General features: G+C 32.4%; 2 long non-coding RNA genes and 1 pseudogene across 3 annotated transcripts; all 3 read left to right on the top strand.

Moving 5' to 3' along the window:
* Window positions 1-931: 931 nt before the first annotated feature.
* Window positions 932-3,620, top strand: LOC146922725 (uncharacterized). Its single transcript, XR_015012568.1, has 4 exons — window positions 932-1,266; window positions 1,531-1,905; window positions 2,042-2,116; window positions 3,315-3,620. It is a non-coding gene; the product is annotated as an uncharacterized LOC146922725 (long non-coding RNA).
* Window positions 3,621-10,577: 6,957 nt separating this feature from the next.
* On the top strand, window positions 10,578-12,179 carry LOC146922724 (uncharacterized). The gene is made up of 2 exons (XR_015012567.1): window positions 10,578-11,564; window positions 11,755-12,179. It is a non-coding gene; the product is annotated as an uncharacterized LOC146922724 (long non-coding RNA).
* A 1,682-nt stretch (window positions 12,180-13,861) lies between these two features.
* On the top strand, window positions 13,862-17,699 carry LOC146922723 (7-deoxyloganetin glucosyltransferase-like; annotated as a pseudogene). Its single transcript, XR_015012570.1, has 2 exons — window positions 13,862-14,457; window positions 16,618-17,699. The product of XR_015012570.1 is annotated as a 7-deoxyloganetin glucosyltransferase-like (transcript).
* Window positions 17,700-24,424: the final 6,725 nt, after the last annotated feature.

Raw genomic sequence — 24,424 nt, 5'->3', positions numbered from 1 at the left:
CTTAACCTATTCCCCCAACCCCACAAGTTTTCATCACCACAATTTGTTTCCTTCCTCAGTCAGTAGCCTTTGTAGCTTCAGTTTCGCTGGGCCTTTTTATTTTTTTGATACTTCACATTCTCATTCAGTTAATTGCAACTGATTTGAGCTTTGGTTTGAATAAATTAAAATTTAAAACACCAACATGTTGCTTGGATTTATAAAGTGAGAACTACTATGATCTAATAGGAAGAATGTTTGTTAATAGATATACCATTCAGGCATTCACCGATCTTTACTATGTTGTCTTCTCTGTTACAAGCCATCGTCTTCTTCAATGGTGCTTTTCTCTTTTTGCTGGTTGCAAACAAGGGCAAAATTGGAAAGTTAAAATTTGGAACACTCTCTCCTCTGTTTCTTCGCATAAGTGGGAAGATCCTGAAAACTGTGGGACCCACGTGTTTTATGTCACTCTCGCCCATCTCTTCTCTCTGCCAAACAGGAGAAATGCTCCACTTCTCTTCTATCTCTCTCGCTTCAACTTCTCTCACACCTAATTCTTCTCTACCAAACAAGCCGTAAAAATCTTTAGCGGTAAACTTTAAGTATTTGACCTTTTATTAAAACGCCATACTAACTTGTGTATTTAGAACATACTCCTAAGAACATGTGAGCAATAAATTATAAGCATTTCATTATTAACACAAGTTAACATCTATATCTTACTTAATATTAATCAAAGGTGGTCTGATTGGTGTTAAACCCTAACCCTAATTGCAACCCTAACCCACTTTATGCAAGGTTAAGACTGATTTTGGCGCCTCAGTAGTACATTGTTAATCACCCAACTAACTGAATTAATTTACTGGGACCTCATTAATTAATGCTGCCAAAATACTCTGGCCCACCAACTAATTTCACGTTTTCCTTAGCCTTGAGCCACTCAATACGCACTACTCAATGCATAGAAGGAAACAATTTGGAGATTTTCTAGGATTCTGCTTGCCACACTCAAGATCATCTAAACATCTCTTTTTTCTTATTGATCGCTACCTCTCTTCTTTATTGACAGAACTCCTCCATTCTTCTTCTTATTTTCTGAAAGGATATTTTTGCATCTTTCCAACAGTTCACTCTGATTCCTCTCCATAACTCCAACACCGTACTCACATCAGATCAAGACGAAGAAGATCTTCACGGTGGCGGCTTTTCAGAATCAATTCAAGATCTTTATGGTGGTGGCTTTTCAGAATCAATTCAAATAAAATAAAATAAATCCGTCGACAGGTATTAAATATGTTCTTCCTCAATTTCATATTCGATTTGTTCTTTCTCAGTTTTATTTTGCTTAAAGATTTTGCTTATATAAGATTTCGATGACTATTTCATATTCGATGTGTTCCTTCTAATTTCGATTTCGATTAACGATTTCACTGACGATTCCATTTTTGGTTATACTATCTCAATTCGATTTTGGTTAATGATTCCTTTGACGATTTTGGTTAATGATTCGTTTGACAATTTCGATTTTTGATTCATTTCTACTTTAAGGTTTAGATTGCATCTCACATGGTGTTGCAATGGACGGGATGATCAACCATGGAAGTTACAATAGGGAGCTTTTTGTTCATTTTTGCAGAATTTGAATTATTACTACTATGATTATTGTTATTCCATTCTTTGTGTTCATTCATCTTCTTAATCTTCTTTTTGCTTTCACTCTTCTTTGGGCATCTCTAAACCACGCTCTGCATAAAGATTGAATGAGCTACGACGCTGGTTTGATGGCGACATAGAAACGAATATTGGATATGTTTTGGTACAAACGATCAAGCCTTTTCTCTCACGATCATTATGTCGAGTTTGGAAAACTTTGTTATGTTTGCAAAAGACCAATATTTTGTTGATGCCCTAACAACTTGAAAGGTTGTTTATTGTCAGATTCTGTTTTGTTTCCATATTCTTATCAAAGTTGCATCAGTTTCCATGCTTCTATTATTATAGACTTTTTATTTTTTTTGCGTAAACTTATTTTTCTATCCCGTTGTTATAACATTACCAGTTCAGATGTGTGCAAGACCATACAAAATGATTTGATGAAACCGAGGACATTCCACTGGAATTCGACATAGGCACCGTAAGTATATTTTAAGCATCAAATCTGATCTTTGTGTTGACAAGCTTAAAAAAGTTTGGCATTTTTATGTTATAACTTGAGATCATGTGAGTAATTGATGATACACATTTATTTGTTTTGTTTTGCAATACTGTAAGCATGAAAAAAAGACCTTGATAAGAACTGTGTTTCTTTAGATCATAAATATTTTGTGCTGATTGCTACGTTTTTGCTTTATTTTTCAGTTATAAATTTTGGTTTATTCTTCTGTTTTGTTAGATGCACATTTTTGCTTTACTTTTCTGCCTAAGTTTGCCCATTCTATAGCTTTGGAAGATGCTCAAATGCACAATTTTGCTATCTTATTCACAACTAAGTTTACGAACATTCCACATGAATTTTGATATCGGCATTGTATGTATATATATTTCAAGCATTCCACAATTAAAGATGCTCAAATGCACGATTTTGCTTTCTTATTCACAACTAAGTTTACGAACATTCCACATGAATTTTGATATCGGCATTGTATGTATATATATTTCAAGCATTCCACAATTAAAGATGCTCAAATGCACGATTTTGCTTTCTTATTCACAACTAAGTTTATGAACATTCCACATGAATTTTGATCATATCAACATTGTATGTATATTTCAAGCATTCAAATTTACATCTTCATGAATGGAACATTATTCTTTATTGATATGAATACTAGACTTTTTTATACATGTTTTGATATTCTGATATGATATACAATTTTGAAAATATACTATTATGCATTTATAAACTTTGCTCTCAAAAAGATGAAACCAAATTTAACAGTAAACTCCTTATTCTGTTTCTTTTTTTTAGCAATTTCATAATCAATGCATAATAATTGTTAGTTGATATATAGAATACCACACTCATTCAGAAGTACACTTTCTTTAGACCCGAAGTAAATGATGATTTGGAAGTCTACTTGAGTAATTGAGGATTTTGCAAGACTTTAAACATGAAAATGACATGTTTGCTTCTTTTTTTTATTTATTTTTTATGCAAGACTGTTATACATGATATGATTTCAAGCATGTGTTTTTAGCATTTCAGAATGTTTGAGCAAGTCTATTTGATTCTTATTCAACTATGCTATTTAGAATCTTAAGTATCCTATTTTTATGAAAGTGTTTGCTTTTTGAATGTATGCTATTTTATAATTATACATTTTCTGTTTTAGTGAAAGGGAAGGCTATGTGGCTGCTTTGCATCACAATTTGGAATACATGTAGCTCCTTATGTTATTATGTGATCCAAGCCAAAATGAGTTTGAGGTGAAAGTAGAAAAGAAAAATGGGAGAGTTTATTTTACGGATGGTTGGGCTGGATTGAAGAATTTCTACAAAATTAGTCGATGTTGGTTTCAAGTATTAGTTGATGTTTTGGAAATAATCTTTGTTCTACTTTAAGCTTTGTTTATCGTTGGAATTTTGTACTTCAGATACTTTAACCAGTTCAACTTTTAATGAATGGTTTGTTTTTGGCAGATTTGTGATTTGTTTCTAATAATAGCTTTTGAACCATTTTATTCTTTTTCCACTGCATCATGTAGTAATTATATGTTTGATATGGCATTTTTTATAGATGAAACTTACACAGTGCGCAAAAAAAAAATGCTTCTGATCATATAACTTTGATAGCAAGTTTTAAAAATATATACTACAATATATGCAATAAGAGCAGCTATTAATAGCAATTACTTCTAATTGTATTGCACCAGGTTATTGCCACTTATTACAGTTTGAACTTAGGGAGCAATCATGTTGAACCAAAAACTGAATGATTATTTTAATTTTTTGAATTATACATTTCGTGTCATATACCTTGCAAGCATTTTCTTCTATAATAAGAAACTGCTATGCCTTTCTTTAAACAAAAAAATAAAAACTGTCATGCCTTGCAAACAATGATTGCTGAAATTGTTGACATGTATGTCAGATTCAAGTTATTTTTCTTTTGGTTGTGTGCTTGCATCCCTATTTTCTTATGAGTGAATTTATGTACTGATGTACTATTTCAATTTACGAAGTTTGGTCTATAAATTATAATTATACAAAAATTATATTTTTCTGCTACTAAATGCCCTTGAAAGGTATCAATTTAAGAAGCATATCCAAAGGTTTTCATCGACTCTTTATAATACTGTCTTTCAAAGTTTCAACATTCAACGACAAGCATATCCTGAAATGATTAACCTTTCCAATGCTATACTGAACCTACACAATTATATTCAACTGTTTTTATTTCTTCCAAAAATACTATGAATATTGTTTTTATTTCTTCCAAAAATACTATGAATATTAGTTGTGTTAATTTTATATGATAATAATGAATTCAATATTGGTTGTAAAATATAATGATATTATGGTATAACAGACCCGCGCGATAGCGCGGGACAAGAGTCTAGTATTATCTAATCCTAACATACATTGTTAGCCTACCTGCTAACCCTAATTCTACTGTTTTTGGGCGCCAATCATTCCTGACCATTGGATCACTATCATTAGGTGCAATTATCATATCAGCCATTGATCATATCTTAATGCTGGCTTGCACACATCACAACCATCAATTCAAATTTGAATTTTCCCCATTGGAACTCTAATTCTTCACCATCCATCACTTTAATTCTTCTTCTTTTTCTGTACACACCGCTCAATACGCGTGCGTCTCTTTTTCCAGACCAAAGATTTGACACCCCCCCCCCCTCTCACTGCGACGAGCATCTCCAGCAAAAGAGAAAGAAGCCATTGCAACTCCTTCTTCCTGCGATCGATGTGTTAACTGTTGGGTTGAGCTTTGCGATCGATCTCATCATCTTAATTCCTCTACTTTTTCCTTTCATTGATTTCCAATATCATCAAGAACGCACGCTACATGGTATCACTCAAATTTCATTTTTATTTTATTTTATTTGTAGGGTATTTAAGAGTATAATTATGATTTATTGATAATTTAGGAAAGATTTGATTTCGAGTTTGATTTTATATACCCACTGATCTTGATTTGTATATTTTGGGATTAAACGTCTTGATTTTGTGCCAATGCATGTATGTTTGATGATTGGTTGTAATTTATATTTTCGAGTCGGAGACTTTCATCACAATGGTTATTACTTCTTTTCTCTGGTAGGTTGAATTCATAACACTACTATGTGTCATATGTCTGAGTTTTGCATAATAGACAACATACTCTCTCAAATCAATTTTTTGTTTCTTTTTACTTTTGCCGCACCAAGCTGTTTGATTGTTTGCTTATATGAACTTTGACCCATAACATGGTTTTTCAAGCAATGTTTTAAAAAAACCATTTGGAATTTGCACTACTTATATCATAGTCCAATATGTTGAATCATCCTTATTGGTTTTTAAGTGACAAGTTTTGATTTTTGGCTAAAATAGAATAAGTGACTCTGAATTTGCACTACTTGCAATCTTCTATCATTCAAACTACATTGCTGAATCGAATTTGCTCCATTTAAAATGGACACGAAATTAGAAGCGAATCTTAACGCAACTGTTTCTACTGTTAATGCGTATCCTGAATCGCGTGTGGTTAACGCTATTAATGGTGATAGATCAAAAGGTTCTGTTCCGTTTGATGTACAGATTGTTGCTGAATCTTCATTTCGTTCGAGTTCATGGAGGTTTAGGACGAGGATTTTGAAGGCTTTGTGCAGGAAAATTGATGTTGGGATTTCGTCAAATTCGACTACCGGCGAATTGATTGGTGGAAATAGAGAATGTCAGGTCTGGACTTGAATTGAATTGAATCGTTTAAGGGTTTAGAAATATCATCTACTTCCAAAAACAGAACCGATTCGATTCCAATCGAACATACATCTTTGTTCTCAGACGAAGTCCTCAAGAACATGCCTCGTATTCAAGAAGGTATGTGGCTTTGTTAATTGATTTTTCCATCTTTAAACTTTATTGAAATTGTGTTTCAATAGGAAGAATGGGGGCCTGCACATTATTTTGTTTGGTTTCTTTTGCAAGACTTGGTATATGCAGTGGGTTATTTCATGCACTCATTTTCAATAAAATTTTGCGCCTTCAAATGCATGGAATGTGACTTTTTGAGATATTTCAAATTTAGTCTTGTGAGCGTTTGAAGTTATGTGTTGTTTCTTGATTTTTGACTAACAATATAAATTTGTTTCAATACATGTTGTCATACAAATCAACAAACTTGATAACTCTGAATTTTGAAATGGATTTTCGTATTCGACTTCTGGTGAATTGATTGGTGGAAATAGAGTATTTCAGGTGTGGACTTGAACTGAATTGAATTGTTTAAGGGTTTAGCCATATCATCTACTCCAACCGAACATAGATGTTATTCTCCACTTAAATTTGTTTTAATCTTTTGTTCAAGTAATTAAAGGCAGTGAACTAACGAAGAGAAAGAATTTGGCTAATTTAGGCTATAAGTACTTTTTGGCTCATTTTGAAGAAAAAAAAGTTTGTATCACTATCATTAGGTGCAATTATCATATCAGCCATTGATCATATCTTAATGCTGGCTTGCAAACATCACAACCATCAATTCAAATTTGAATTTCCCCATTTAGAAATTATTAGTATTCTTTGTATATAGTTCATGTTCCTTCCAACGCATGCAGCAAACACATATCTCATGTTCTTTGAAATGCATTAAACAATACATAGTGCTCCACAAATCACCTTTTTTTATTGCATGCACCTACTATTGTTTTTGAAAATGTCATTTATTAGTATTATTTGTATATAGATTCTTTCACGTTTTTTTATAAGAGTATGGGAAACCCACTAATTTATTGCATGCACAAAAAGTAAGTTAGTCTACATGATGTTGTTGAAGTTAAGCTTTAGCTTTTATGCATTTTTTCTTTGTTTTTTTTCTATTGTTATACCCTAATTTTGGACCTAAAAACACTTATTCAATTCTTCTTTACTTGCATTACAAGTCATTTGAACTGTCTCTAATCAATTACATCTTTCTCTGCATTTTATTTCAGTATTACTTGCAAAATTCACATAAAAGGGCATTTTAGCCATTTCCTATGTCAAAATTTCTTTCAGTCTTTTAAAAGTTTGTTTGAGTCTTTTCATTTGGTTTGAATAAGTCTCTGTTCCAATCTATGTCAAAATCCAGTTCAAAAATTGCCTTTGAAGTCATTTTGAGTCAGTTTAGCCCCTAGGGGCATTTTAGTCTTTTCCTGTGTCAAAACTCTGTTTAAATTCTAAAAAGTATCCCTGAGTCTTTTAAGTTGGAAAATAAATCCTTGCTTTAATTCTCTGTTAAAAATCCATTTTTAATTTGCATCTGAGTCATTTTTAGTCGTTTTAGCCCCAGGGGCATTTTGGTCATTTCACACGAAATTTTGGCAGAGAGAGGTTACTTTAAAGTACCTCATTTAGGTAATTGGTTCATTTTAGTCCGTTTTGCCAATTTTAATCGCTTCACTTTACGTTTAGTCAAATTACCATTTTTAGTCCAATTTTATTTTTATTTGTCTTTTAAGTCCTCAAAACTCCCAAAATTGTGTCCAAGTCCTTTTTTGATTCAAATTTTATTTTTAAGTCCTCTTTTTAGTATTTCGAAATTTTATTTTTTTTTATTTTTTTTTTAATTGCAGATTAGTCTTTTTTTAAATTTACAGATTGGTCCTTTAGTTTTTAAAATTGCAGAAAGGTCCATGTCCAAGTCATCAGTCCAGCACAGGTGTCAAAAGCTTATTGGATCACAAGTCACAAGCTGGCCTATAAATACCAGCCAACTCATCCCATGTGTCAGAGATACCATTCATCACGCGCCAACTCACAAACAGATCCCATTCTTCCATTTCCCAGAAAAATGGATCAAAACCACAAACTCATATGAATCCCCAAGAACATTCATCAAGAACTAAACCCTAACCGTTTTCCAGCAACACAATTCAACACAAATTTGTGCCAAATTCATCATCAAAAACACAATTCAACACCAATTCGAGCCAAATTCATCATCAAGTACATAGTTCGACAACAAATTTCACAAAAAAGCAATCAAACAGTTTCAATTTCTCAATTGATTGAGACCTATTTCGATTCTCAGAATATCTTCGACGAAGATTTCATCATCGAATCGTTGCCTTCTCCCTGCAATTCGAACCCTAGGGTGATCACAGGAAGAAGACCGAGGAAGAGTAGAAGAAGGATCGAATTCGAAGTGAATCAAAGAGGAAGAAGACGAACAACGTCGAGGCACTTACCAGAAGCTCAGGGAGAATCCGAAGAAGTTTTCATCATCTTCTCACTCAAATTTTCATTCGAAATCAGGTAAACACACGGATCCCTCTCATTTTTGTGTTCGAATCATCATCGAAGAATCCACGATCAAAATAAACGGTGAAACAAGTTAGATCGAAGAGTTTCGAACTCTTTTCCTTCAGAAAAAAACTTAAAAACCTTGAAACCGAAACATCAATATGTAGATCTATAACGTTTCACCGTTTGTTTCGAAAATTAGAGTTCATATTCATGAACTGTGTGGGATTTAGGTTTGATTTAGGGTTTCATTTCGCCTGAACTGTCAAAGAAAGGATGAACGACGCCGTTAGGGTTAGGTTGGGAGGAAGAGAGAACGAGAAGAAGATGAGGAGAAGAAAGAGAAAGAATCTGTTGAAATGAAAGAAAAAAAACCGGCTCATTGTTTTTATAAGGGAGCGAACCGGACCGGTTCACCTGAACCAGTCTGGTTCACTCCCCAAACCGTCTCTTCCTTCTTCCTCACCACTTGATCTGCTTGATGATGATGTGTACGGCTGTGATACGTTTGTTCCTGTGTGCCTGCTTGAATTTACTATGTGCCTGTTTATTTGGACCCTTAGATCTAGGTCTTGGAAGATCTGGATCAATCCAACGCCTCTGAGGCTATTGGATGATCCAGATCCATCAAAAAATTCTTTAAAAAAATCCTATAGGCTTCTTGATAGTTTTGTAGTATTTTGTGATAATTTTTACACTTTGAAAATTAGTAAAAAATAATGTGTTGATTTTCTTGATAATTTTGTGTTGTTTTGTGTAAAAAAAAAATTTGTGAAAAGTACATGTTCTTGATCCCCAATCATGATAAATGATGTTTGATTTGTGGAGTATGACTTTGCAATGGATTTTCTTGCTGTTTGAAGTGTTTTAATACATGTGAATATATTGTGTGAATTTACTTGCCTTACAAGTTATGTGAATATTGTTTGTAAAAATTAAATGTCAAATATGCCTAAAATATAGCATGATTCTTTGACTTGAATGTGTTCTTGTAATTCTCATCTTGTTGATTGTGATAAGAATCTTTGAACATTGTCATGATATGGGAATTATGGGTCATACACTTGTCTTGTTATCATGGTAAATTTTAGGCATACTTTGCTAAGAGTTTAGTCACCTTTTTAGTTTTTCTTTGCCACTTTGTTTAATATTCCTTTTGCTTATGATTTTCATGCTATTATACCTTATCCTACTAACCATTTCATTTCATGTTTCATTCATTCATAAGCATTCCTCATCTCATTTCATTTCTATAGCTTTAAAGACTTAGAATGTAAACACTTAGGATTTTTTGTACTTTACTTTTATGCAATTTAAATTTCTTGCAAGACCATAGAATGTATCTAGGCCAATGATGTAATAAGGACAATGGACTCTAATAATGTACACCAACACAAGCACCGACACATGCACACACCTCACTTTAGGTATATAGCTAGAATATGCATGTTTAGATGTATGTTTAGGATTGTATGTTTAGATGAATGTTTAGGATTTACACTTAGAAAAACCATTTTCCAAAAAAATATGAACAATATCACTCAAACTCCTTTTTCATAATAAACCTTGGGATCAAAATCCCATTGTAATTTTCCCTTTCATTTTCTTAATCAAACTTTAATGAATTTTAACCATACTTTGAGTTCTTTTACAAAATAACTAATTCCACCTCACCTTTTCTAAATCTCATGCCCTTGAGGCCTCTTTCTATTCTTCAAAATCCCATTTTCAAACTTAAAATCAACCAACAAAAACAAAAACATTTTTGGAAGAGAACTACGGTGGATTTGATCCCTTAAACGGGTACGTAGGCAAGGACAAAATTCCTTCAATTCAAATAAAATAAAAATTCAAACACATTCTTCTCCCTCCAATTCTTCACTTAGAATACTTTTAGGCTTCATATTTTCTTTCAAAATAGCATTTAAAAATAAAGCGCGTGTGTAGAAGTTAAAGACGGTTCCTATAGGATACTATAGTCGTTATGGGTGCCTAACACCTTCCCGTAGCGAAAACAACTCCCGGACCTCCATTCTCAAGGGTTTTGCTTACTTTTTCCCTTCCCAAGAAAAAATAAGATATCACCGGTTTAAAAGGTTCAAACGTAATCAATGTTTGACACCCGGAAACCAAGATATTACATCTATCACCACGGATGCAAACAAAGTTTTTACTATTAGGTCCTATGAGCATGACAAGGAGAACAACATCATTGAAAACATAGTTATGCAGTAGTGTTGCAAGAGTGCAGGTTCTGTCATGGAGTGGTCTTGCTGCTGTAGTTTTTTTTTCTTCCAGTTCAGCGCTGGTGTTTGGAGGCCGGCTAACATAACTCTTTCTGGTGTTCATGAGAGCCCTGTTTCCTTTTATTTAATCACCTTTTGTTTAAGTTTTTGCTATAGTAGAAATTAGAATTAGTTGGATTTCTTCTTCATGTTCTCTTATTGATTCTTTTTTTTTCCTCTTATCTCACCAACTATAGCTACATACTCATGAAATGCTGTTGTGAAAATAAGTTAATTTTAATTTTTAAATATTTTATTGATTGTGTCTGTTATTGCATATGTATATAGTTGTAAAATATCTCTCTATTATCCTTTTTATAAATATTTAATTATGTCTATGATTGCCTTATGCCTTATATACTGTCTCAAACCACGAAGATGAAACTACCTTATACATTGCTTCTTATAATCAAGTCTAATTATTGGTTGAGAAAGTTCAAGAAGTAGTACCGTTAGGCCAATGTTAGCCCATTACATGAATATGTTTTGTTTAATCTCAATGCCTCTTGAAAATAAAAATGCTTCTGATTCAAAGTTGTTGAACCAAACGCATAATAAGAATGTTATCCAAGCTCTACTTAAAGCTTAGTGACAGAATATGCTTACTCATATTGAGCTATTATTTCTCATGTTGCTCTTACTGATCATTCTCTCACTAATTCCTTCTACTCTCCCCTTCAACCATGAAGGTCCCTTCTCTCCTCATAGTAGTGGCATGTCCTTAATTGATCAAGCAAAGCTTAACCAACAAAAAACTTTATAGTTTTCTGCTACTCGACTGCAAAAGTGTGCAGTAATGGCACACCAAGGTGAATTCATGTCTGCTACACTCAATTGATTTTGTTCATTTTCAAGGTAAATAATCTTTGTGTTTGTTGTCAATCATTGCTTGCCGGTTGTGAAAACAACATAACGCTATTTTACTCATGTTATTGTGTTGATGTAATACCATGTTGATTAGTCCTTTTATGGGCTTATGTAAATATTTGTATATGCAACATGTTTTATGTAAATGTTCATAGTGTTTGAGTTGATTTGGTAGCAGATATGATGAAAGTACATGGCATCCTCATATGTGACAATTGGTTTTGTAACTTGGTCTTTCCGCTAATATTTGATTGCTTTGAGCAAGATGATAGCTATGAAGATGGTAGCTTAATGTTGAAGAAGAAAAGAGGACTGAGGTGTGATCAAGTAAAGAGCTTTGAGTTGGAGAGCTATTTAGCTAGCTAGGGGAATCGTGATATGTAAATAATGTATATGCAGTGAAATATCCTGACTACAAATTTCTATATATGTGGCTTATGTTGCAGAGATTGAAACATGAACCTAAAGTTGTACTATTCACAATGTTTTTTTTAGGGGAGTAGTATACACCATGTTCTCATTGCAACAAAATTATTTCTTAAATCGATGGAAGCTAGCTCAATTAGGTTTAAAGAATAATATAGTTTAAAGTTGTTACCCTCACTATTGGCACATCAACTCTAAAGGAAGTATATATTATTTGTTATAATACAAGGTAGTGAAGGTACTCATCAATTTGAATCCGTATATGATGTAGTTTATTGAATAAATCCCTACTTGAACAAATAAAATTAAGGATTGTAATTTATTGAATATTTTAAATAAAAGATTTACAAAACCAAAGTTGCATGTCTGCGGTCAATACCCATGTTACAAAACATGTTTGTCACTCAAATTACTTGGAACTGCAATTTAGATTGAAGGTGGAGTAGTATGCATGTTACTTCTATTTCTATTTGAAGTTATGGACAATGAAGTTCTTTTGTGTCACATAAGTTGTATTAATTTTGTCTTATATAGTAGAATGGAATTCATATAATGTTTTTAGCTATATATGACCCGTGCGGCAGCACGGGTATACGATCTAGTTTCATTATTATAAGCATTTCATTATTCAACATTTTGAGCAATAAATTAACACAATTTTCCATACATAATTTTTATTAATGAAATTCTTAACATGTGTCCTAAGAACACAGGTTAACATTTCTCTTTATTTAAACTCCAAAGACACTCGATGTGAATGACCTTTTATTTATACCTAAATGAAAGGAGTTTTGGTAATCTTGAGTTTAGTATGTAGATAAATAAAATCTATTCAACAATTGTTTTATTCAAAAATCAAATTCAAATTTTTTCAAACAATTTGTTATTTGATGTCTGATAAAGCTCATTAATCATTTGAATTTTGTTATTTAATTTTTTTCAGTCTTAGCTCTCCTCAAAAAACTAAAAGCAAAGAAACTACCACCTCCGTCCCTTATTATAGGACCCTTTTAAAAAAAATACGGTTTTTAAGAAAGTTGATTATTGTGTTAAATTTGTTGACAAATGATTTTTTTCCATGTTTGCCCTTCTAATAATTAAAATCACAATTCATTATTTTCCCACTACTACTTGAATAATGCATCATTGTACCCATTACTGAAAATGAACGTGAATAAACCTTGTATATTGAATGTAGACTAGTTGGAAAACATCACAAAAAATTGAAACGTGAATAACCTTTCCGTTTCTTTTCTTTTTTTTTCTACAAAAATTTGGAATCACTCTTGTTTTCCCACTAAACTTATTGCTGTTCTTTCATCAAAGAAAAAAAAGAATTTATTGCTTTTCAAAAAAATATGTAGAGTAAATAGGGATAATTTTGTAAAGAAATAATTAATGTACTTAAAAATATCAAAAGGGTCTTATAATAAAGGACAAGAATTTTTTTCTAAAAAGTCCTATAATAGGGGACGGAAGTAGTAATTACTACTCCTAGAGCACTATTTAAAGAAAAAAAAGAAACTAAACTAAAAATTTTGAATTAAACAGTGGCGAACAATAAAATGTTCAACTTTATAAAAATCAAAAGTTTGTTTTCTCAAAAAAAAAATCAAAAGTTTGTTATTTTTAATAAAAAATTGCTCTTTTTACTTTTTTAACTAATGTCTCGGGACACTACTTACTACTTAAAATAATTATTATTATTATATTTATATATACATTGTGAACCCCTCGTGTCGATATATATCAACCTACCATCCACTTGCTATTATTATATATTTTTAAAAGTTGGCACCGTCATGAATGGTCCATTTCATTTCACCTATAAAATACCCAGCGCAATGGGGAAGACAAACATAATTTGCAAGCACTTTACAATATTTCTTTCTTTCACCTGGTGCTTGCAAAAAAGAAATTAATTAGGAGGTATCAAAATGGGTTCTTTAGACACATCAAAGAATCTGCCTCATGTTGTGTGTATCCCATATCCAGCACAAGGTCACATAAATCCAATGCTCAAACTTGCAAAACTTCTTCATTTCAAAAGTGGTTTTCATGTCACATTTGTTAACACTGAATACAATCACAAACGTCTTCTTAAAGCTAGAGGTCCTAATTCTCTCAATGGTCTACCCTCTTTTCGTTTTGAAACCATTCCTGACGGTCTACCTGAGTCTGATGTGGATGCAACACAGGATATTCCTTCCTTGTGTGAATCCACAAGAGCTACTTGTTCACCTCACTTTAAGAAACTTCTTTCAAAACTTAATAATGCTATAGACACCCCCCCCTGTTACTTGCATAGTTTCTGATGGTTGTATGAGTTTTACTTTGGATGCTGCTCAAGAACTTAATATCCCTGAAGTGCTTTTTTGGACAACTAGTGCTTGTGGCTTCATGGCCTACATGCAATATCCTAGACTCATTGAAGAGGGCTTAACACCACTCAAAGGTAAATTGTTTTTTGTTGCATTAAAAATTGGGAAATTGCTCATCTCTATTTTAAAATTGTTCATTCCTCCGATCAAGCAGTAGTTAATTCGCGTTCGACATTTTTCAACATAAGTTAACTTACATAACACTTAAGATCGGTTGAACAGATCTAAAAAATAATTGAACCGATCTAAAGCGTGAATTAACTATCGTTAAAAAATGTCGAGCGTGAGTTAACTTCCACTGGATCAAGGGAATGAACATTTTTACAATGGAGAAGAGCAATTTCCTAAAAATTGTTGGTTGCATGAAAATTTTACCCTCATTGTTAGACAAATCTCATCAAGATTTTAAATTATGACGACTCCTTATCGTTGGCTAAATCGTTTTTGCTTACATAAAAAATAGTTGAAAATATGTAGTCTCACTCAATCATGATTGAATTGACAGGGTGTGGATAGGGGTAATTCCTCCATTTCTATCCCTTTTGTATTTTTCTGAACTGAACCTTTCTTTGCCTTAGAACTTTTTCGGTCAAAGTTATTCTGTACCTTCAGAAGACCATAATTATGTTGCTTAGGCACATCCGCACATACACTAACACATGATGAGGTACTTCATTAAATAATTAAAAATAGAAAAATGTTAACAAATGTTCAAAGGGCATTGTTTAAGTATATAAAAGTAGCAACTTTTGCATTTGAAATTGTACGGTTATGACTTTAACAAGTGTTTACTTGTATTTTTAAGATATAATTTCTTTTTGTGAGTTCCTTAAACAATGTCCGTAGGACACTTGTTAACAACCCTTAAAAATAAATAAAGTAACATTTAGAAAGAAAAAATGTATCTAATTATAGTTTGCGGGTTCTAACATTTAGACCTTTTGTATTTTTGAGATTCATTCAATAAATAATGTATGTAGTCTCTATATAGACTACATACATCATTTATTGAATGAATGTAAAAAGTGAACTTTTGCTTATAATAATGACCGGATGGAGTATATTGTGGGTTCAATTGATGAGTTTTTTTTTTTCAAGTAGTTTAGTAACTAGAGAAATTCACCTTAAAGATGAATAAGTGGGGTGTTTGGGGGTCAAACCCCAGCCTCTACATATATTGTGCATTATTCCTTGCCAAATGTGTTAAACTCATGGGACAAAATGATGAGTTTTATTAGATTCCACAATATATATCTCAAATATATGTTTTATCTATTTTTTAACATATTGGAAGAAGGAATCATTGCTTTATAGAGCAACGAGTTTGATTTTGGAAACGCATGTTAAAGCTAATTATCTGTTTTCAAACGACAATATTTCTTTGATAGTTGCTATAGCCACCTCCGACATTTATACTCTAAGTAGTATAGTCTGATTTTTGAATGTAAAATGGGTATTTTCTGCATGTAACTGTGAAGACTAATCTCTCGAATATTGTGAAACTAAAATAAATGGCAAACTCTTTCTATGTATTTTAATGTTAGTGCATGTCTAAGGTTGAATTCTAACCCAAAACTTTGGCATTATAGTTTGATTTTGTGACCACATACGAAAATAATTCTTTTAATAAATCAGTTTGTTGTTAAAAAAAGGGTAATTTTTTTTAAGGGAGGTAATATATGTTTTTAGTTTCTATAATTTTAGTCACGTGAAAGTTTTTTCGTTAGATTCTCTCAACGCAATGTAAGATTTTTCTTGCTTTAGTTCTAAATTAATTATGTATTCTCATAGCACGCTGACATCACATGCCCATCATATTTTTTGTCATGTAACGTTGAATTGTCTCATCATCGGGGCTGCGCCGGCATCTAATGAGTGATGACCACATAGTAGAGATGGTTGAAAAACAAAACAAAAATAATTATTATATAGATTATACATTATCGCGACAATCAACATTAATTAGGTATCACATTTATCCTATCACTTTCTATATCATTTTATATTTTTATTTTTATGTAGGGTGTTTATCGAGAAATACCTGCTTAGGGCAAACCCAAATCTAAAAAATTTAAGCGCATTCACATCAACGATATTTCTTTTAAAAGATAAAATGATTTAAAATTGATGAATGATATGACTAATTTATTTATCATATAATTTTCGTTATTGTTGTGTATGGTCAAATGTAGAATGTTATCTAACTTGAAGTAAATTATGTGTTTGACATGCAGACTCTAGTTATATAACAAATGGGTATTTGGAGACAACCATAGATTGGGTACCAGGCATAAAAGAAATCCGATTAAAGGATATCCCAAGCTTCATCAGAACCACAAACCCTAATGATATCATGCTTGATTTTTTACCAGGAGAATGCCAAAGAGCTCAAAAAGCTTCTGCAATAATTTTCAACACATTTGACAATTTGGAACACGATGTTTTGGAAGCATTCTCTTCCATTTTGCCTCCTGTCTATTCCATTGGTCCATTGCATTTACTCATAAAAGACGTGACAAATAAGGAATTGGATTCAATTGGGTCCAACCTATGGAAGGAAGAGCCAGAGTGTTTAGAATGGCTAAATAGCAAAGATCCTAATAGTGTTGTTTATGTCAATTTTGGAAGTATCACTGTTATGACAAGTGAACAAATGATTGAGTTTGCTTGGGGACTAGCTAATAGTAAAATGCCCTTTTTGTGGGTCATAAGGCCAGATCTTGTAGCTGGTGAAAATGCTGTCTTGCCTCTAGAGTTTTTGGAAGAGACCAAAAATAGAGGTTTATTATCAAGTTGGTGTCCACAAGAGGAAGTTTTAGGTCATTCATCAATTGGAGGGTTTTTGACACATAATGGCTGGAATTCAACGTTGGAAAGTGTGTGTGGTGGTGTTCCAATGATATGTTGGCCTTTCTTTGCTGAACAACAAACTAATTGTAGATTTTGTTGTAATGAATGGGGGATTGGTTTGGAGATTGAAGATGCTAAGAGGGATAAGATTGAGATTCTTGTGAAGGAGTTAATGGAAGGAGAAAAGGGTAAAGAGATGAAAGAAAAAGCTTTGCAATGGAAGGAATTGGCACACAATGCTGCTTCTGGTCCTCATGGATCATCATTTATGAATCTTGAGAACCTTATTCATGATGTTCTCCTCAAGTGAAGTGAACATTTGATTTAGTACTTGATGAATTTTTCTTGTAAAATTAATTTGTTTTAGTGATGTGTGTATGAGTGAAATTTTTTATTTTATTTTTTTGAGAAGCAATTTTTGTTTAAAAAGTGATTTTATTATAATTAGTGATATTTGGATACTATAGATTTTTTTTCGATTTTTTTTTAATTGTGAAAAAATTCCAGATCATATTACACACTCAAACATACTAGGAGGTTTTTATTTTTTTAAGCAACGTACTAGGAGGTTATATTGGAATATGATTCTAAAGCAGCATTATATTGGAATATGCTATCGTAATGTCTCAAATTTTCAAATAGACGAAACTCTCTCTCTCTCTCTCTCTCTCACTTAAATTACTCATTCTCTAAGGGAAGAAAATGTGTGTGGCATTTGATTTGACACGAATGGAGCTTATTGCACCATGAGTTGGATGCTAAGTGACAATTAGTTAATAAGAGTTAGAAGCAGTGGCGGATCTTAAAAAAAAATTAGGGGTGCCAAAAATTGAAACACATTCGTATAATTAATTTAACTTAGGGGTGCCAAATGGTTTGATCAATTTGTTTTCATAGGGACCAAATGGTTTAGGTTTTGAGAGTTTATTATTTAATTTAGCACAGGAAAAAGGAACCAAAAAGTGTGAGCAGGGATCGAACCCAACTCAATAATCATTAATCATGTTGTCAAAACTGTCAAAACAAAAGAGCTATGTTACCACTAGGCTGGGAAGCAACATTTTAATTGATGCCGCATATTTAGTAGATATATCAAAATACAGGGGGAGCCATGGCCCACTTCCGCTACTGAAGAGATCCGCCACTGGTTAGAAGGTGATAACTTGGGTAGAAAGTAATCTATTTCGACAGCTAGATTTAGATATCTAACACATTCTAAATTATGTGATTCGAACAAATGAAATGAACCTAACGAGCCGAACCGAGTTGTTTTTAGTAGGTTTTACCAGCAGAAAGGAGGAGTATTAAAGCAATTGCCTATGATTTTGGGACATTTGTAATGTTTTCTATATTTAAGTCTGTAATTATAGTCTTCCCAAAACATAACAATTTTAAGTTCGCGAACTTTAAATGAGCCGAACTCGAGCTGGAAAAAAGGATCGTTTCGAACTCGAGTCAAGTTTCGAGCTGAAACAATTTTTATTGAGTCGAGCCGAGCTCAGCCGAGTTCGACTCGACTCGACTCATTTCCAGCCCTACATATTCTTAATGTTGGGAGAATTTTACCTTTTCAATTTAAGTTATCTATGTCTTTTTGGTCATATATATGTTGTTCTTCATGCAGTTTTTCTCAGCAATAGAATCATCACACCTCTTTTACAAAATAAGTCTCCTTTTTAGTTACTCCATGATAATATACATGAAAAATCATTTTTCAAAGTTTTTTGTTCTCTCTCTTATGCTTATACTTTACAAAGTCATGAAACCAAATTGGATCCTAGAGCCAGAATTTTGTTTTCTTAGGATACAAGTCAGGTGTCAAAGGCTTTATTCTCTTAGTTTTACACTCGAGAAATATTCATTTTCATAAATGTTATATTTTAAGAATATATCCAAAGTCTTCTTTGTCCATTACCTCAGATTGGGTTTAGTTTCCTTATCAAACTTCTCCTTCACCAATATTTCAACTTGCTATTATATATGATCCACCTCATGCTCCTTTCCCTACTAACAATCCATTTATTCCATTATCTCATGCACCATCTAATTCCATTTCTAACTAACTCCTCAGCAGAAATTCTTCTAGAGTTAAGAATGCACCATCATACTTGCAAGCATACACATCATTCATCTTTGTCTCCTATATTCAAATACATGTCTTTTCATAATTTTTCTAACCCTCATTGTCATTTTTTTTTGTATATTTCCACTAACACTGACCCTAAAACTTAAGTTGAGGCAAGTAAACTTGATTGTTGGAATCAAGTAATGAAAGTTGAGGTAAACTGCCTAGAATTTTAAATTCTTTAAAATTTCCAAATTACCTCATCCAAACACACTAGGTTAATATGAAATTTAAAAGGTTGTCATCCTCACTTTTCATGAAACGATGATGCTCACTCTTTCTCTCTGCCGACTCCATCACTTTCACTACATCACATCGTCGCCCGTCGGTGTGACACCCTCCATCTCTCTATCACCCCTCTCACGATGCTCATCTTCTTCTCTTTGTCGTCTCCTTCCTCTCTGTTCGTCAGTTACAATTATATATCATTTTGATATATTTGTTTCTTTACAACTTAAAAGTTAAAATGAAAAGTCAAGAAATTGATTCGTTTTTCAAGAGGAAGACCGATGATATTCAAAATGATGAAGACGTTATATGTTGATGGTGGTCATCCTAAACTTTTTAGTCTGGCTCCACCTATATCAAAATAATTGTCATTTTAAAATAAATATTAAACATTTATTATTATTATTATTATTATTATTATTATTATTATTATTATTATTATTATTATTATTATTATTATTATTATTATTATTAGGGTCATGTTAACTTGTGCCCTTAGGGCACAAGTTAAGAAGCTTAAAATGGAAATTAAAAAATAAATTTTGCATTGAAAGTATAACTTTTGCAACTTTTAAGACATTGAATTCACAAGTTTTAAGAAAAACATTCTACATTTGCATTCTTAACTTATGTCCCAAAGGCACAAGTTAACATTTCCCTTATTATTATTATTATTATTATTATTATTATTATTATTATTATTATTATTATTATTATTATTATTTCACTAATCTACTTTTATTTATTGAGTTTCACACTATTTAACTAATTCACTAACTAAATGTACACCCTCCGGTCACAAATATAAGCAAAAATTCACTTTTTAGGTTCATTGAATAAATGATGTATGTGGACTATTAAATATAAGTATTGGGTCACACACACTATTTGTTTATATTTATGACCGGATGACGTGAGATTTCTTTAAGAACCACGTGCAACTCAAATTCGACGGTTAAGCCCAGACAGAAGGATTACTCTCTTAAAAATTGCCGACAAAATTGCCGACAACTTTTACAAAGAGGGGGAGAGGATTGTCTCCAGTAAGTTTTTCTCCTGTTTTCTCCTGTGAACAAATCTCTGCCCTTCATTCAATTTAATGACAAATCAATGGCCAGAAATAAAAACTCTTAAATTGTGTGTCCTTTTGGGTCAGGTCAACTCCCTTCCTTCCCTTTTCACGTCTTTGCATCTGTACTGCTTCATCTTCTCCAATAACAACAACCAAACTCCATCTATGTTGCTCCATTAGTCATCATCAGGTGGCGCTTCAGTCTCTGTCGCCGTTTTGTGCTCTTCAGTCGCCGTTGTCGTCGCCGTTTTGTGCTCTTCAGTCGCCGTTGCCGTCAGTACCACCATTAATCATACACCACTTCCAAATATGCTATCCTTGAGGCTGCTATTGTCATTGCAATTTGCAATAATGTTTGTTGTTATTATATTAAGACCCTGCCTGTAAATCTGCAATAGAAATGTGATTCTGCAAAAGTTTTAGTCTAACTTTCAATTTCTACGATTTGTCAATCAACTAGAGAAAATAAAAATTGATGGTTCCATTGGATTATTAGTAGTTGGTTTGATTGTGATGTATGGTGCTGGTGGTGGATAAAAAGGAAGAAGAAAAGGAGAAAACTGACACAAAACCAGACTTGTTCACCAAAAGGACACACAATTTAAGAGTTTTTATTTCTGGCCATTGATTTGTCATTAAATTGAATGAAGGGCAGAGATTTGTTCACAGGAGAAAACAGGAGAAAAACTTACTGGAGACAATCCTGTCCCACAAAGAGGCAGGGAAGTATGACCCAATACTTAATGATTATTCAACCGATTCAGACAAGTGGGATTTCTCACTTATGATGCCTTGAAGAATTTTTATTAAGACAAATTCTGACTTGCTTTGATTGGCCAGCATGAATTGCCTACAAACCTTTCCTTCATAAATTTTGAAGTTAAGACACCCTATCTTGAACGGTTGGGACTTTCCTTATTTGCTTGATGCTTTGGTCCCTCGAGAGGAGGTTGTTCCCCTAGAGGTGCTGGCTAGTTCTAATTTCCTTTCTATAAAAAAAAAGATAGAAGTAACAATGTTGTCCTCTCAAAAATAAAATAAAAATAAGTAACCATGCTCTTGTCACATCTTAATAAATCAATAATTAATTTTTAAATAACAGGTATTCACGTTGATGTGTGGTGGAAGATATTGTAGGACCCAAAATTTTTAAGTTAGTGATAGTGAGTTCAATGGGTGCATGTGTTCGGACGAAAATGGATTGAGGGCGGTGTTACCTATAGATCTGAAACACTTCATGGAAGCTCAGACATACATTTATGGATAATTTATACACGCACCAAGAGAGTAAGAAAACTCATAAAAAAAAATTCATATCATACATACTGTCACAAATCTTGGTTGGTCACAAGGATTTTAAGCACAAAATATTAATACTCACAAATACATTATTTTCTAATATATTATTTTCATCTTTAGTACCTTAATGTGTTCGGGTCCATGTATATATGTGTGCAATCAAATCTTCTGTTCAAAATCATGTATTCATTGAAGTATTTTTCCACAGCCACGTGCTTAATCACATTCACAAATACGTACATCGTCAAGAGTGGTTTGAGGTCTAGGCGTCTAGCATATGCCACGCGACTCGTGACAAAAAAAAAGATTAAAAGCATAAAAACCGAGAATAGCAATCATATGATTTTCTTTTATATTTCCCATCATTGCTTCCCTAGTCATTCCCTTAACTAGCAAATACTAATATTTTCCCTTAAAAAAAAAAGCAAATACCAGTATTTTCGATTGGATCATCTTATATATGTAATCTGCATAAAATAATAGTAAAGTGTGATATTTCATCATTTAAAATAAATGAGAAAATAAATTGAATGGTGATAAATTACATTTTATGTGCGTAAATTAGACGCAAGAAAATTTATTCCTTGCATATCCTTTATGAATAACGATCCATAAGATATACACTATTAAGTATTAGAGTAGTGCTATTAACACTCACTTTAATACTCACTTTTTTATCGACTTAAATTATGGTTGGTCTCACACCTTAAAAATGGATTCCACTTAAATTTTTGGGTAATACATTGATTGCATCTAATAAAAGAATGTGTGTTAAAGATGATGTTGAAAAAAGAGTGTCCCTAAATATTAATTGTGATGCTTGTACTACATTAACCAAGAAGGAAATCCAAGCCAAAATAGTTTCTCTTGATTAAGTTGTCAGTTGTTGGAAGACAGTTACGTAATAAACGTCAAATGAAGATGTTAACTTTTAAAGGAACCTCCTTGTGTCAAGTGTAAATTGTATTTTAAAAAGACATAAAGTTGTTAGATCCATCTCTCGTTTACATTAGCCTGCAAAACAATGGGTGATAATTAAGGTTCTCATTGTCTCTTTTATGAGTGGTTCACCCCCATTAGTTTGTATGGTTATGACTTGAGATTTTCTAGAGAGATTTATTGGTTTCATTTTCTGGTCTAGAATATCACTTGTAGAATACATAGTTAATTATTTATTTGACGGTGTAAATTTTATTTGTACAATTTGATAGTGTAAATTCATTGTATATGTATATTTATTTGTATATAATTGAGTTGTATTATTTAAAAATCAGAATATATGGTCCTCGTGAGCTTAGCTCACTTAGTAAGAGATATATAATGCATTATGTATGCAGGGGCCGAGGTTCGAACCCCGAACATCCCACTATTTCACATTTAATGTGAATTTCTTTAACCGCTAGGCTACTTGACAAAAAAAAATCAGAATATATGTGGCGGAAAAGCCAGGACAAAGGGATTGGAGGAGCTCAGGTGACATGAAGAAAGAAAATAAATGAAAAAACAAGAAGTTGGTAAAAATATAAATAATAAATAAAAAGAAAATAGAGGAACCCATAATTAAGCTACGTGTTATGAAAATGAACCACAAAGAGGGCGGCACTTGAATCACGTGTGTGTGTGTCTATATATATATATATATATATATATATATATATATATATATATATATATATATATATCAAGTTTTTTTCTTTCTCTCAGTCCTCTTTCTCAAACCCTAGGTGTCACCTCCTTTCTTTTCTTTATATGTGGAAGAGCGCTCATTTATAGTCAATTTTGACATAAAATCACCTTTTCGAATTGTTTTCCTTTCTTTTTCAGTTAAATAAGTGATTTCCACATATTTTCAGTCTTCTTTCGTTTGTTTTTGTGATTTCGTCGTCTTTTGCACGACAATGTTAGTTTTTATTTTTCGTCTTTGTGTAGTGTGTTTTTTATTCCTCCTCTTAATGTGGTGTTTATTTGATTCAGGTTGAAAGATTACCTTTGACGAAATACAGATTCAATCAATGACTTTAACTTTATCACGTTGCATATCAAGATGCATGAGTATTCTGAAGACTTGAATATAGTCATACTTGTAGACATATGTACTGTGTTGTTTTATGTTATTAACATGGATGTTGCGAGTTTGTTCACACATTCATCATTTTTTTTAGCAAATATGAATTTGTATTGTATCGATGTACTATATCAATTTTAATGAATGAATACGTTTATTTTTGTAAGAAAAAAGGTAATACGGTCATTCTATGATGCATTTTTCCTTTCTAATTTTACCACTACATTTAAACCATTTTATTATTTTTATTTAAATTATCAATTCAAAAATTAGTTTAATCTCATTAAAATAGAACCAATCTACAACAATAGGAGGGACATTATGAGAATCCTTATGTTGATCTCACCTATACTATGTATAAAGAGAATAAGGAATTTTGGGCTGAATTTTTCATTATCCAAA

The sequence above is a fragment of the Medicago sativa genome, chromosome 5 (assembly GCF_051527215.1).
Source record: "Medicago sativa cultivar Bolivia chromosome 5, Bolivia_mono, whole genome shotgun sequence".
In the NCBI taxonomy this organism is placed as follows: Eukaryota; Viridiplantae; Streptophyta; class Magnoliopsida; order Fabales; family Fabaceae; genus Medicago; species Medicago sativa.
The sequence above is the reverse complement of the archived record's forward strand: the minus strand, read 5'-3'. Positions and strand labels throughout refer to the sequence as shown.